Below are 14,809 nucleotides of genomic sequence, written 5' to 3'. Positions count from 1 at the left end.
CTACTAGATCTATCAATTAATGAGAAGTGTTGAGTCCGCAACTATAACTATGGACTTTTTATTTTTCTTTTCAGATTTATTAGCTTTTGTTTATGAGTTTTGAAGCTCTGTGGCCAGGGCATACACATTTAGGGAATACACAGTTATTTCTTTGGTGAGCTGACACCTTATAATTATGTAACATTTCTCCTTATACTTGGAAACTTTCTTTGCTTTGAAATCTGCTTTGTCTGATATTAATATAGCCATTTCAGCTTTTTTGGATTGATGCTTGCATGGTGTATCTCTTCCTGTTCTTTACTTTCAATCTTATACATAACTTTTAATCTCACATGTAATTGTATTTGAAGTTTCTTATAATGAGAGTATCTATTTTTTATTCTGACAATCTCTGATTTTTAATTATGTTTAGATTATTTACATTTAATTTTATTATATTTTGATAGGTTTGTCTATCAATTCACTGCCTAATAATTTATTAGTGGTTTGTTCTCTTTGTTTTTCATTCTTTTTTGTTCCTCTTCCTATTTTTGGCTTAAATGTTGTCAGTGATTTGTCACAGTCACAGTTCTCTAGTGATACGCATACTGAACATTTCACAGTATACTTAGAATCATTAAGTTATCATTCCAGTTAAAGAAAGAAATGTCACCACCTTTTTTTTTTTTTTTTTAAAGATTCTATTTATTTACTCGAGAGAGACACACAAAGAGCACAAGCCGGGGGAGGAGCAAGCAGACTTCCTGCTGAGCACAGAGGCTGACCAGTGGGGGATGGGCCTGATCCCAGAACCCTGAGATGGGGACCTGAGCCAAAGTCAGGCCCTTGACCGACTGAGCCACCCAGGCGCCCCACCTCACCGCCCTTTAATCCTTCTGCCCTAACCTCTTTATGTTATGTGTGTATAGTACGTGTAGCTACAAGGAGAAAACCATCAGACAATGTTGTAATTTTCACTTTCAATCATCAACCATCCTTTAAAGAACTCAAGAGAGAATAACAGTGTATCATATTTACCCAGATATTTCCTATCTCTATCTTGTTCGTTCATTCTTAGAATCTAAGTTTCCTTAGGGTATCATTTTTGTTGTCTCACAATTTGACTAACTCTTTTTTACTACTTTTGCTAACAATGGATCCTCTGTTTTACCTTCAAATGAGGATGCATTTCTTTCACCTTTATGTCCGAAGGATAGTTTTGCTCTATTTAGCCTTCTGGGGTTAACGGGTCTTTTCTTTCAGCATTTAGTAAATGATGTGTCATTTCTTTATGGCCCTTATGGTTTCTGATGAGAAATGCATAATCATTCAGTCATTCAAGGATTTTTTCCCCCTATTGTTTCCAGGAGCATAATTGTGATATGTCTGGGTGTGGATTTATTCAGGTAAATCCTGCTTGAGGTTTGCTGGACTTCTTGAATCTGACTTACGTCTTTTGCCAAATTTGGGAATTTTTCAGCCATTAAGAATTCAATTTTCTTTTTTTCAAGAACCTCTTTCTCCTTTTCTGGGTCTCCAATGATGTAAATAACATTTCTTTGTTATTCTCCTATTTGTCCCTGGAGGCTCTGTCCATCTTTTAACACTTTTCTCTCTGTCGTTTAGATAGGGTCGTTGCTATTGTTCTATCTTCGTATTCACTGAACTTTTCTCAGTCATCTCCTGCTACTGAGACAATCCAGTGCTTTGGTTCATAATTTTGGTTAATACATTTTCCAGTGCTGAAATTTCAATTTGGATGTACAACTTCAGATGATCTGCTAAGATTTTCTAACAATTCATTTCAAAGAATTCTCGCCCTGAATTCTTGGAGCATTTAATCATCACAGCTTCAAAGTGTTTACCAGATGTTTCCAACATCTGTGCCATCCCAGAATTGGTATCTGTTGATTCTCTCTTCCCAGTGATTTAGGACTTTCTTGGTTCTTCATATGCCAAATGGTTTTGGACTATAACCTGGCCATTTGTATGATCTCACTCAAATCTTACGGAAAATGCCGCCAGTTTTGTTTTTGTGGGTGCTTTGCCTTGTTTTCAAGTTCCCAGTACCAAGCAGCCTTCTAAGTTGTGGTTTCATCCATTCCATTTTCAAAGTCTTTACAATACGTTTCGGAGATCTCTGGAGCATGTGCAGCCCCATGGCCAGTGTGGACTTGGGCAGTGGTCTACCACTGCAGTTCTCAAAGTCTGTGCTATGTTGTTTAGGGTTAGAGACACTTGCTCACAGCTCGAGAGTGTGGTCAAGAGTTCATAAATAACTTTACGTGTTTGCTTTCCATGTGTCTTCCCCAATATTTTCTGGCCACCTGACAAGACTCAGTCCCCTGACAAGAAATTTGGCCCCTTACTTCCCCGCTCTGCCCAGCGCTTCTCAGGACTGAGCCGCATGGAAGGCCAAACTGCAGGAGAAATGGAGAAAGAGAGCAACTGGGTATTTCCCTTGGGATCACAGCTCCTCTGAAGAAACAGAAAACAAATGATAAATTGATGGCCGATCTGTTTACCCAGTGCAGGTAGAGTGAGCGAAAGCCTGCCTTTGAACTTGCCCAGAGGTCATATGAGAAAGAAACATCCAAATGACTGTGTTCAAAGTGTCTAATATTTTCTCAATTCGTTCAATAGGCTGGAAGGTGCAGGCTTGTGAGTTGGAGATTTGGGTGGAAATGGTAAAATCTGGAGAATGTGGGCGTCGATCCCACTACCTCTCACATGCTAAGCGAGCGCTCTACCACCTGAGCTAATTCCCCTGTCCTCTCTGGTTCCTTCTCCAGGTTTTCGCCTTTCTCGTCTCCACTTCATTGTTCACTATTCTGAGCAGCCCCAAATACGGGGAAAGTCAAAGCCTTTATAATGAAATCAGGGCGTACCTTCTCCAACATGACCAGGGCCAGAGAGCAATGAGTACCTATTCCTATACCAGAGAAAGGAGGAGAGAGCAGCTCTGGGAAAACTCTAGCATCCCCCAAATTGCACGATTCAGACTCGGCTAGAAGAGGACACATCCCGGGGTGGGAGGGAGGACTCACCCAGAACATTCCGGCCAAGGTGGCATAGTTAGCTCAGGATGGTTATCTGTTTCTTAAAGACAAAAACAAAAACACAGCAACAACAAACGGGGGATTATGACTCTTTCCTTTCAGCTGGAGCTGCCTGGAACAGAAGGGGGAGGTGATTTCTCCCCGAAGGCAAAAGAAGCCAACTGTTTCCGCCCGGTTTCGAACCGGGGACCTCTCGCGTGTTAGGCGAGCGTGATAACCACTACACTACGGAAACTCGCTTTCCGAGGAGAATCTGTCTGTGTTGAATTCTTGCTAAGGCCTGTCATGGAGCGGTTCCGTATCCATACCATGAGAGAGAGCAGAAAAACAATTACAAACAAAACCCCCAAGCCAAACAATCCCAAAAAAACAAATAGTCAGAGCTACAGGAAATAAGAGGAGAAATCACATCAGAGTGAAGAAATACAAAATGGACATGGAGGGGTGCAGATGAGGAGTGAACGTAGGGTGTATGTAGGGTTTCTTGTGTTAAGAAATACACCTGTTCAATTGGAGCAGTGTGTGTGTGTGTGTGTGTGTGTGTGTGTGTGTAATAGACACGGAGAGATATGTTGAGGAGAAGGGGTTGTGGAGACTTAAGAACCTTTGAAAAATTCCAGGCAGGTGGTTTATACAATCAAAGTAACAATTTTGGGAAAGGTTTTTAATTTGGAATGCCAAAGAGGTTGGACATGGGGAGACTAGAATTGAAGAGAAGGGAAAGAAGTTATAGAGCTATGAAAGGGTTGGGGTTTATCCTATTACCTCTCGAGATTATCAGTATTGTGAGTCTTTCTGTATCGTCAGCGCCTGGCATAGCATACATCCTCCACGAACACCACAGAATGGATGAAGGGATACCTGAATGAGAAGAAAGAGAAAGATTCTGGAGAGGTGGGGGGTAGGAAGGATTTACAGTATTGTCAAGACACTAGGTGTAGAGATCTGAGGGAGAAGGAGTCAAAGGCACTTAGAAGTTTTGAAACAGAAGGGATTTTGGATTAATGTCTGATGAATGGAAGAATAAATCCACTCATTTACAAGTATCTGTTATATGAATGAAAGAATGAATGGGTCCTGGCAGGTGGGTAAGGAATCTCCTTAAAGAAGAACTACCCGAAGATCTTACTTCTATTCTTCTTTCATGGCTTTTCTCTAAGAATTCCCCTAGTTTCACAATCTTTTTTTTTTTTTTCTGACAGTCTGGGGTCTGGGTCTATGTGATCCCTCCAGACCCATGCTACTCAGAGACCTCGGACCAACAAATTCTCTTTTGCATCCTGTCTCTCTAGGTGACCCTCACCGGCCTTCTTTGTGTCCCCATAAATCTCGTTTACAAAGTCATGGGGAGGCCTTCTCCTCACCAGGATCTCTCTGTCCAGAAAACAGGAGTAGGAGGTCCACCTTCCCACTAGCCAAAAATTGTGAATCTCGAGTTGGAAATGCCCAGCACGGCCCAGTGCAGATGATGATCACTCTCTTCACAGCTCTTTTCAGGCTTTCCTTCTTTGTCTATAGCCAAATGACAGAGAGTATTGGTCAAAATCTAAGCCTGAGCTGCCTTGTGTGTGAAATAAGATAAGGACCAGAAATGTATAAATTGCCATTTTTAAAAAAGGTCCAATATTTCCTGGAGTTGAGTTCAGGAGAAAAGCTTTGGGGATCACAGTTGCCTATGAAGAAGGAATGAAGGGTCATAACCGGAGAAAACAGGTGTCTTCCCCACCAGCTCTGAGTGCAAAGAAAGCATTCTAACATCTGACCCAATTCCCATGCTTTAACCCTCTTCTTGACTTATGGTCATTCTAGGCATGTGCCCCAACTAGTTGTATGGGTCTAACCTGGTACCATAGGGTTACTTCCCTGCCATTGAAGAGGACCCGACTAAGGGCAGATCATCTCAAAGGTGACTCTGGCAAAAGCAGAGTGAAAAACTAGGAATTCTGTCAGGGTGTGTGGGGGGAAAGGGAGACCTACAGTATATCATCATGAGAATGATCTAGTTCTGAAACAATTTCACTATCTTGAATGACAGAAGACAAAGTGAAAGGTCCCAACTGGGTGGGGGACCCAGTTGAAATGACAGGGCTTTCCCAGAGGTTCTCACTATAAAAACAGGGTTGTGATTGTTACCTGATTTAGAAATATGGCCATCTAGGAGGAGAATGTGGGGCAGCCTCTCTGGGCTTCACATCTGCACCATCATCCCCTCCCAATGTGGCCCAGGTCACTGGGGAGGGCTTGATCCCTCTCCCTAACTTCCACAGAAAGATAAAATTGGCATAGGGAGACCCTAGGATCCTGGGACAAGGATAAGATAGGGGAAGGAGGGGGGAGGAAGAATTTTTAAGAGAACATTGAAACTGGCTTTTACTCAGCATTTAATTTTAAAGAAATTTAAAAGTGATCAGGAAAGATCAGCAACAAAAGTGCTGATGCTCCAGGGGTCAGAATCCCTTCTCATTCTAATTATCTGTCAGAAATTCTGAGATTTTGAGTCAGAAATGATGGGGAAAGGCTTTTCTCCATCATGAAAGAAAACCTTAACATTTCTTTTCTTCCTTTCTTGCCTGAGCTCAAGAGAGAACAACTCAGGTGCATTTACCTTTCAAACCGCAGAACGAAATCAAGATCGTTTCTCTCCACCATGGACATTCCGGTCAGATTCGCTGCCTAACCATCCTGAGCTTTAGCCCTCGTGTGTGTACTGAGACCCTGCTAAATGCTCAGATTATGTCCTTCCACAGCTGGGCTTCCTGCTTTTCCCAAGAACAGTCAATTTTTCCAGCCCATCTGGGGCTCTTTCCTTACCTGGGAACCCTGGGAAAACTTAGAGGGGAGGCCTGTTCTGTCCAAGCAGAGAACCCTGGTGGATTCTAACCTCCATCTGCAAATCCGTTCCTCAAGCCTCTAATGAGCATCGATTCCACAGGAAAAAGACAACCGCAGCCGTAGCTGATGCCTGCTGATCAGTTCCTGACCCTGCTCCAGGGGCGCCAATCTACCCAGAGAAGCCCTCACTTCTCCTTTTCCGTAGCAAGAAACATGTTAAGGATTTTTCCGGTAGCACTATTTATCCAACTAAGCCCACTCAGCTTACGTGCAAATAGCTCTCATTCCCTCCAGTTGCCTTGGTAGGTAAAAATTACTCTAGTGACCCTGTTAGAAAAGCTTCGCGCACAAGGATCTCGGCAAGCAAGAAGGAAGGAAAAGCATCTCCAGGGTGACAACTCTCCTGACTTTCCAGAAAGCTGACGGAGCCGCTTCCGCCCTCCTGACCCCCTCGACTGGCTAATGATCACCCCACAGTAAACATTATCGCTAGTTTATTATGCATTTTTTGTATCTGCTTCTTGTCCATTTCCCCTACACCTCCCAACTAGGATGTAGCTCCAGGAGGGAGGGAATTTTTGCCTTGTTTTCACTCTTTAGTGACTGCACCCAGAACCTTGAGCACATTCTATGGGTTCAAGAAATATATGTTGGATGATTAAAAGAATAAATGATTTTCTACTTCTCTCACCTCTTAACTGTGGTTGGGCGACCTTCAGAGAAGGAAGTGGGAAGAGAGATTTCCCCTGCTTCTTCCACAAGACAGAGAGGAAGACCAAAAATACAGCATAGCACAATCTAAATTTCTTCACCTTCATTTTCCTGAGAGTACCGGGAAGCCCAGCGAACTACAAAACTGATTTAACCATCCTCTGCAAATACTGCACCAGTCTTCAAAAATTCTTATCAGGCAGTGTTTGGTAATTTTACTTTCTGTTACTGTCTTTTAACCGAAGTAACCTTACGCCCTGCCGACTGTAAAAAAAAAAAAAAAGCCCAGCCTGCCCTCTCTGAGGCTCGAACTCAGGACCTTCAGATTATGAGACTGACGCGCTGCCTACTGCGCTAAGAGGGCGACTTGTTTTGGGCCCCCCCATTTAAAGTAAAATATCAAATATTATTTTCCCAGCACCGCTGTTTTGTTAGTTTCCAGCGTTTAAGGAACACAATCGATGCTATTTGAGAATCACTCCATATAAGCCAATGCTGCACCCGAAGGATTTCACACCCACGATCAGTGAAATCCAAGCCTTTCCGGGATTCACCCGAGGGTAGGTCCGTCTGCGCTGCGGGACTGGGGGCAGGTATGCCTGTCTTCTGCTGCTCTGGTGTCCTAATGATGTGGGTTTTCCTGCCCTCAGAGATCTCAGGTGGTCTTACACCTTCTGTGGTCTCCTTTGTTGAAAATAAACATGGGAGATGCTTAGTTTAATAGTTCACTAATTGGCGGACTGAATGAGCGAATAAATAATCCTCACATTTGTCTACAGCCCAAACTTCTCTGCCTTAGTCTGTTTTATCCCCACTTACATCTACGTGACGGGAGACATTCTCCCTACAAAACATACAAGCTGAACTTAATTGAAATCTTGCTGTTTGCTTTGTCTTGTCAGGTACCATTAATTATACTGAGAGATTTATGGAGATTATCTCATACGGTCCAATTGGATTTTGACAACAAAACTATTCATCAAAATCTCACTTCCCAGATATAATGGAGGTTCAGATACTAAGTATTGCTCCTATGGTCCCCAGAGCTGCTAAGTGGCAAAACCTGACCCATGAAGCAGATTTTTAGGTTCCAGAATGTAAGCTCTGTCTCTGCTCCAGCTCAAGGCGTCTCTGTTCGCCGCAGTAGCTCATTCATCGATACAGAAATATCTAACTTTCAACCTCCTGTGTGCTGGCCTTTTGGGCTTAGACTTCCAAGTCAATATTGACTCATTGTCCTCCTTCAAATCCCACATCCAGTGACTTGATAATTACTGAACATTGTTCTTGTGCAATTCTTTTGAATCTATTACTTCGTTTCCATTCATGTTCTTTGCCAGGCACTGTGCTAGGTTCAGGTGATTCAGGAGGAATCTGATGACTGCAGACCTCAAGAGATGGGAGGAAATATGGACAAGAAATGATCCATTCCCACGTTCACTGCTTTGTCTCCCTGGCCTTTACAGATAAATAACTTATTCTAAAATATCGTTTTTAATAACATCACTCTCTTTTGCACACTGGCATTCTTGATTTTTTAGTTTCGATATGATCTTGCTTTTCTCTCAATCTTTGGTCGTTCTTTCTTGCCTACATTGTAATTTTGTTCTGTAAGGTCAGTTGGTGGATGGTGGTGTTTAGTTCTTCAATATATTTGCTGATTTGTTGTCCACTAAATTTATCAATTACTAGAGAGAAGTGGGTTTTTTGTTTGTTTTTTTTTTAGGACTTTATTTATTTGAGAGAGACCATGAGGACAGGGAGGGGCAGATGGAGAAGGAGAGGCCTGGCCACTGAGCAGGGAGCCTGTTGCGGGGCTGGGTCCCAGGCGGAAGGCGGACGCTTAACCGACTGAGCCACCCAGGCGCCCCAACAGAGAGAAGTGTTAACACCTGCAACTATAATTGTTGATTTTTTACTTTACTTTTTTTTTTAGGTTTATTAACTTTTGTTTGAGTTTTGGAGCTCTGTGGCCAGATGTGTGCACATTTAAGACAGTTCCATCTATTTGGTGAATAGATACCAAATAATAACATCTCTCTATGTGGAAAATTGCTTTGAAATCTGCTTTGTCTGATACAAACATTCACTTTTTTTTCCTTCATGGTTTAATTTTCCCCATTTTTTTACTTTTACTCTACTTAAGCCATTAAATTTAGGTGAGTTTCTTATAGTCAGCACATATTTGGTCCATGTTTTATTTTTAATATAGTCTGACTATCTCTAGTATGTAGCTGATGATAAATCTAAAACTAGATTTATACTAGTTACATTTAACATTATCATGGGTATGTTTGTATATAAATCTATTATTTTTACTTTGTTTATGGTCTGTTCCCTCTATTTTTCATTCTTCTATTTCTGTCTTCCTACTTCCTTTTGGCTTTTTAAAACATATTTAATATTCTATATTAATTTATCTTTTTTTTTACTAGATCTCTTTGTATAGTTATTTAGCAATTAGTCTAGATTACTAATAGTGATTGGTGTATGTATTACCATATACACAATTAACATTTTACAGTCTATTTTAGAATGAGTGTTATACCATTCAAGTCAAATATAGAAACCTTATCACCATTTAGGTCCCTTTATTCTAACCCCTTTGTGTTGTGTATATAGTATATTTAGATGATGTGCTATAATTTTTGCTGTCAGTCATCAAGAGCTTACTTAAAAAAATAGTAAAAAACTTTAAAGAACTCCAGGGAATAATAGTCTATTGTATCTACCCAGATATTTCCTACTCTGCTATTGTTCCTTCGTTTCTGATGTTCCAAATTTCCTATCAATTCTCTTCAGTCTAAAATCTTTTTTTTAGAGCTTTTCTGCTACAAATGAGTTTTCTCAGTGTGCTTTCAAGTGAGAATGTATTATTTCACCTTTATGTCTGAAGGATATTTTTGCTACAGATAAAAATTTCAGATTGACAATTATTTTCTTTCAACATTTAAAAAAAAATTCCTCCATTTCTTTCTAGCTTCTGTGGTTTCTGATAAATCCACAAACACGCAACACCTTTTCATTTTCCTCTGGCAGCTTTCAATTTCTTTTCTTTGATTTTTAGCAGTTTGATTGTGATGTGTCCAGACGTGATCTTTCTTTGGGTTTATCCTTCTTGAGCTTTACTGAACTCTTCAATCTGATTTATGTGTTTTGCACTTTCCGGGACTGTGTTGAATTTAGGGCCAAGCTGCAGGGGGACACGTGGAGAAAAACAGCAAGTGGGTATGCATCCTTTGGGATCCCATCTTCTCCGAAGAAACTAGACTTACTATAAACTGGCAGTCTACATACCTACGTTTTGTAGGGCCGTCACTAGCCCTGTCTTGTCCATTCCCATACGTCAAAATTCAAAGAAACGGCCAAAACGCTACTGTGTTGAAAACGCCCGCCGCTTTCTCATATTCCTGAGGGGGTTAGGGAGCCGAGGGCGGACAAAATCTGGAGAATGTGGGCATCGATCCCACCACCTCTCGCATGCTAAGCGAGCGCTCTACCACCTGAGCTAATTCCCCGGCCACGCTCGGGAGCTCTTCCGATTTTCCTTCCAGGAGTAGATGCGCGGGTCTCCCCTTCATTATTCACTGTTTCTGGTGGCCAAGAACGCAGAGCAAGTCAAGGCCATTAACGCAGAGCAGGATTCAGCGCAGAGCGCCTCCTCTCCAGACGGCCCCGGGCAAGGGCGCGGCGGTCACCCGGTCGTCTGCGGGAGGGAAGGGGAAGAAAGTCGCCAAGAGAAAGATCTGGTGCCGCCAAAACTTCCCGTCGCACGTTTTCCGGGAGAGGAGCGCGCACTTCCCCGCAGGGCGGCGGTCGGGAGGCCGGGGGCTCCTGGGATGGGGACCGCGGGCTCCGCGCAGCTGCGGCCTCCGGGAGCAGGCGGTGGGGACCGTGCTGGGCTGTGGAGGCAAAAGAAACCGGCTGTTTCCGCCCGGTTTCGAACCGGGGGCCTCTCGCGTGTTAGGCGAGCGTGATAACCACTACACTACGGAAACTGCCTGCCCGAGGCGCTTTTTCTTACTTCCGAGGTCCGCGTCCACCGTCGGGAAAGTGGGCCGAGCGGCTGTCACAGCAAGACCCACGACGCGCTCTCGCAGAAGGGCGCCGGGAAGCACGGCTGCATCCGCGTGCAGGATGCCCAACCGTGCGGGATGGAGATGAGGAGGGAACCCGCGGGAAGCGAGCCCGCACGGCTGTGGCAATTGTTGGGGGGCGGGGGCCGAGGCCTGTTGATTATTTGAATTAAAACCGAAGGGCCTCGGAGCGCGCGGGGCGGCTGGAGCGGGGCCGCAGAGGGCGCGCACTTGGCCGGGAGAGGCCGCGGCGCGCCAGCCCGCCCTGTGCCCGCTTCTGCGCCCTGCTGTCCCCGGCCGGCGGCGCGGTCTCCACGACCCGATGGCAGCCGCGGGGCTTTTCCCCGGGACCGCAGGTTTAAATCTGGATAATAACGGACCTTGGATCTTTTTGGTTTGTTTTTTTTTCTTTACGGGCGCACACAGGACGGGGAGGCAGTGACTTGGCTCCCACCGCGAGTGATGGGCTGTAAGAGGTGGAGGAAGGCGGGGAAGAGCCGAGGGGACGGAACCCGGGTAGGACGGGGAGCCCGGGGACAGAGAAGGCGCTCCCAGCCGCGCCGGGAGGGGCATTTCAGTCTGGGGGGCTGCGCGCCGCCAGTTCCAGGGGGTCAGCGCGGACACCCATTCCCGAGCCGGTTTCAGCGGTGGCAGGAGCGGCTCTCAGCTCCTGGAGACTGAGATTTCTGCGCAGGTTTAGCCTGGGAAATAAGAAAGGGGAAAGCCTGACACCTGGAGACGTGAGATCCAGGTGAGAATGTGTGGACCCGAGGCCTCTGCACGGGGCGGCTCGGAGAGATTACATAAAACCCGAGAGCGACGGAACCGAGGGTTCTGACACCTACCAGGGTTCCGCGAGAAAACCCCGCAGGCAGATCAGGGCCGGGGTGGGGGTGGCAGGCACTTACAGGTGGTCATCACCCCCCGCGGGGGCCCATTGCCTAGTGCGCCCGCTTTTTAATGACACCCAGAACAAGTTCCTCCGGATGGCCTACTACATTATAAACAGAACCAGTGAGGACCTCTTCCAAGGCCATATCTGTGCCCCAAGCCAGATTTTTCTCTAGGGACCCAGTGAGCTGCAGACTGACCGGATCACACTGTAAATGCCCAGCCGGAAGGGCCGGAAGGCAATGCCTTCCCCACCGGCTGACAGAATCTAGTGAGAGTCTGAGCAGGGGTGCGAGGGCCGGAAGGTCATGAGCCACAGTGGGCTGAGCTCATCCCACGCTGAGCTTTTCCCCTTGTTCGCCTTGAGGCCTAAGCCTTAGGGACACCACGAGCCCAACATGCGGTCCCGGCAAGGGCCTTCTGGGAGCAGAGTGGATCCTCAGAGACCCAAGACGGCTTTGGGACTATGAAGTCCCGTCTGGAGAACTGAGGAAAAGAAAAATCTCGTATTTGGTTGTGCTGAGGAGCTGTCTCCCTGCTGTCCAATGGAGGCCCGTGTCCTAGCGGCCGCCTTTCAAGTCTTCCTTCCGCTCTTGCTCCAGACTGGACCCAGCTGGCTCTTTCATCCCTGAGGCCATTACTCCAATGTCACTGCCGGAGAGAGCCCTTCCCGGACCTCTCTAGCGGAATCAAGGCCCTCCCTGTCTCTCTCTCTCTCTCTCCATCTTCTTTATAAAATTCTGTCTTGGGAAGGATATTAATTATTTCCCATATTTCCTCTAGAAGATAAGCTTCTGGACAGGTTGCCGCTCTCAACCCTCTCAGGGTCTAGAGTTAGGATGATGCTATTCTCAGCTCTCGCCTCTTCAGACCTTAGTGACACGGAGGGGAAAAGCTTTCCTCTGGGTCGTTCTTCCATAGGGTACATTCAAGGAGGAACCTTACTTAAACTAAGGCAACACGGCAGCTGTGAGGCCCTCTGGTTTTCTGGAATGGACAAGGTAAATGGGCACAGCCTGGAAGGAAGCAAGATAACACCACCCGTGACATTTCTGAATACTCGTTTCTGCTTTGCAGTCATACGGTACGCCTTTTGGAGCTCTTACTGATTCAGTGAGAAGGCAATTGCCATGATGAATTTCTAAGAAATAGAAGTCATTGGCTTTTCCTAGTGGCCTGCATGATCATCCAGGGTTCTGGCTGTGACTGCATCAGGGGGAATCTGAGTATGGTAGTCTGGGATCTTCAGCTTTCACTCCCTCTGCCCCAAAACGGAATCTGAGGCTTTGACTGGAAGCTGGGTTTTGTTCCATTCAGAAGAAATATATACAGAAAACCTTCTGTGCTTCTTTCTGGGCACTGGCTGTCAAATCAGACAAGAAGGGGAAAGAAAATCTGAGTTTTCTCAATTTATTGTTCTCTTTCTCTTTCCACCTTCACTCAAGGCAGTGCTCACAACTATTTCTTTTTTTAAGATTTATTTATTCAAGAGAGAGGGCATGAGTAGGGGGGCAGAGGGAGAAGGAGAGAGAATCTCAAGCAGATTCCACGCTGAGCCGGGAGCCTGATACTGACATGGGGCTCGATGTCACGACCGTGAGACCACAACCTTGAGATCCCAACCTGGGCCTAAACCAAGAGGCAGTCACTTAACCAGCTGCACCACCCAGGCGCCCCCACACTTACGTTTTAAGGATGAGAGGTCATTCAGCTGCTTTACTCAAGGGAATTTGCGAAATCTCAGAAAATGAGAAAATGAGAAAAATGAAAGAACAGGTTTTGAAGGTAAATTAAGAATGACTTACTTTTTCTAGAGTCCGCATGGGATAAAATTCCAGGAGTGAAGCTGTTGGACAGGCCAGCCATCTTCATGAATGGACGCCAGAATAAAGTATTTGGACAGTCTCTTTAGCTAAGTTTGCTGGTGAATGAATTTAGTGTGGACCGTAACTGAATTCGCATCTCAGCACCACTCCAACAGGGGCCAGAACTAAGAGCTGAGTGCAAAGGCCAGGAGGAGGGTCAGAGCATATCAGAGTGGTCCAGGCAGAGAATCTGAACAGTCACTCTGTTGGAGTCAGACACCTTCATTCACTCCACAAATCCTCATTTGAGGGCCTACTGCGTGCTCCTAGGCTCGGGGGTGGGGGGTCAGCGTGCCTCCTGGGACCCAGGGATCGCTGCTAGGTGGCACTGACCCCATGGCCCTTGGGTGAGAAACCCCTTCAAAATCTGATCTCATATTGAATTATACAGGGAGGTACTGATGCAGAGAAACGGCATTCCCTAAGGCAGCGCGGCACCTGGGAGGAGGAATTAGGGCTCAGTTTTGATGCAACAACTCAGTCCAGCAGGGTGATGGATGGAACTTTCCTCTTCCCGTCTGAAGATCCCAATGTAGGGGTTCAAAGTGAGTTTATTATCCTGTGTACAAAACATCAATCGACTTACTATTTCAAGAACAAAATTACTCCAATCAATAGAGACATTAAGAAAACATAGACTCCCACAGTCCCTTTTACAAACAGCAGGTTTGGGACTGCGGTCTTAAGTTGATGCACATTTCAGGAGAATGAAAATACGCCCCTTTTGGAAAAACAGGTGGAGTGCAGACTGGGAACTGGGTAAGAATCCGGGAGCAAAGGGGCAGAAGGTGCATGTTTGTTGGCGGTGGTCAACCTGACAGTCTGGGAGAGGGAAGAAGAAGAAAGTTTGTTGTCAGTCAGCCTCCGAGGGTCACTCAGGTAGTGTGGAGACAAAGCAGGAAGTAGGTCAGGCTATAGGGTGACAGGGTGCGTTGCAATGTAACTGGGGCCAACACGCTAGGCAGATGACATTTGAACTTTCCTACTGCAGTTTCATGGTGACTGAAGTTTTAGGCTAAAAATAAAAGGTAATAAAGTCTTCTAAGCTTCTAAATGAATTTGAAGGGGAAGGTGGAGTCACTCTAGAATGTGGATTATTATTCACCATTCAGGGAACCGCTTGAGAGATCTGATTAAGGTGCTGGTTTTCTTAAACTTCTATTGGTTACAGTGCGCTGCTAACATCCATGACCTTGTTACTGATCTGGGACCTGGAGATAGCCATGACCTCACTAGTGATCTGGACCTGGAGATAGCCATGACCTTGTTACTGATCTGAGACCTGGAGATAGCCATAACCTCGTTACTGATCTGGGACCTGCAGATAGCCATGACCTTGCTAGTGATCTGGGACCTGGAGATAGCCATGACCTCACTAGTGATCTGGACCTGGAGA

At 45.5% G+C, this 14,809-nt stretch overlaps 1 long non-coding RNA gene and 4 other non-coding genes across 5 annotated transcripts in view; all 5 read right to left on the bottom strand.

Moving 5' to 3' along the window:
* Nucleotides 1-14,809, bottom strand: part of LOC145722801 (uncharacterized) — a 287,389-nt gene that overhangs the window by 253,446 nt on the left and 19,134 nt on the right. The gene's annotated exons all lie outside the window — the stretch shown is intronic.
* Nucleotides 3,201-3,273, bottom strand: TRNAV-AAC (transfer RNA valine (anticodon AAC)). Its single transcript has one exon. It is a non-coding gene; the product is annotated as a tRNA-Val (tRNA).
* TRNAM-CAU (transfer RNA methionine (anticodon CAU)) lies at nucleotides 6,873-6,945 on the bottom strand. The gene has a single exon. It is a non-coding gene; the product is annotated as a tRNA-Met (tRNA).
* Nucleotides 10,027-10,099, bottom strand: TRNAA-AGC (transfer RNA alanine (anticodon AGC)). The gene has a single exon. It is a non-coding gene; the product is annotated as a tRNA-Ala (tRNA).
* On the bottom strand, nucleotides 10,507-10,579 carry TRNAV-AAC (transfer RNA valine (anticodon AAC)). Its single transcript has one exon. It is a non-coding gene; the product is annotated as a tRNA-Val (tRNA).

Source organism: Leptonychotes weddellii, chromosome 8 (genome assembly GCF_054177405.1).
Source record: "Leptonychotes weddellii isolate Sample4059 chromosome 8, ASM5417740v2, whole genome shotgun sequence".
NCBI classification, from domain to species: domain Eukaryota; kingdom Metazoa; phylum Chordata; class Mammalia; order Carnivora; family Phocidae; genus Leptonychotes; species Leptonychotes weddellii.
The sequence above is the reverse complement of the archived record's forward strand: the minus strand, read 5'-3'. Positions and strand labels throughout refer to the sequence as shown.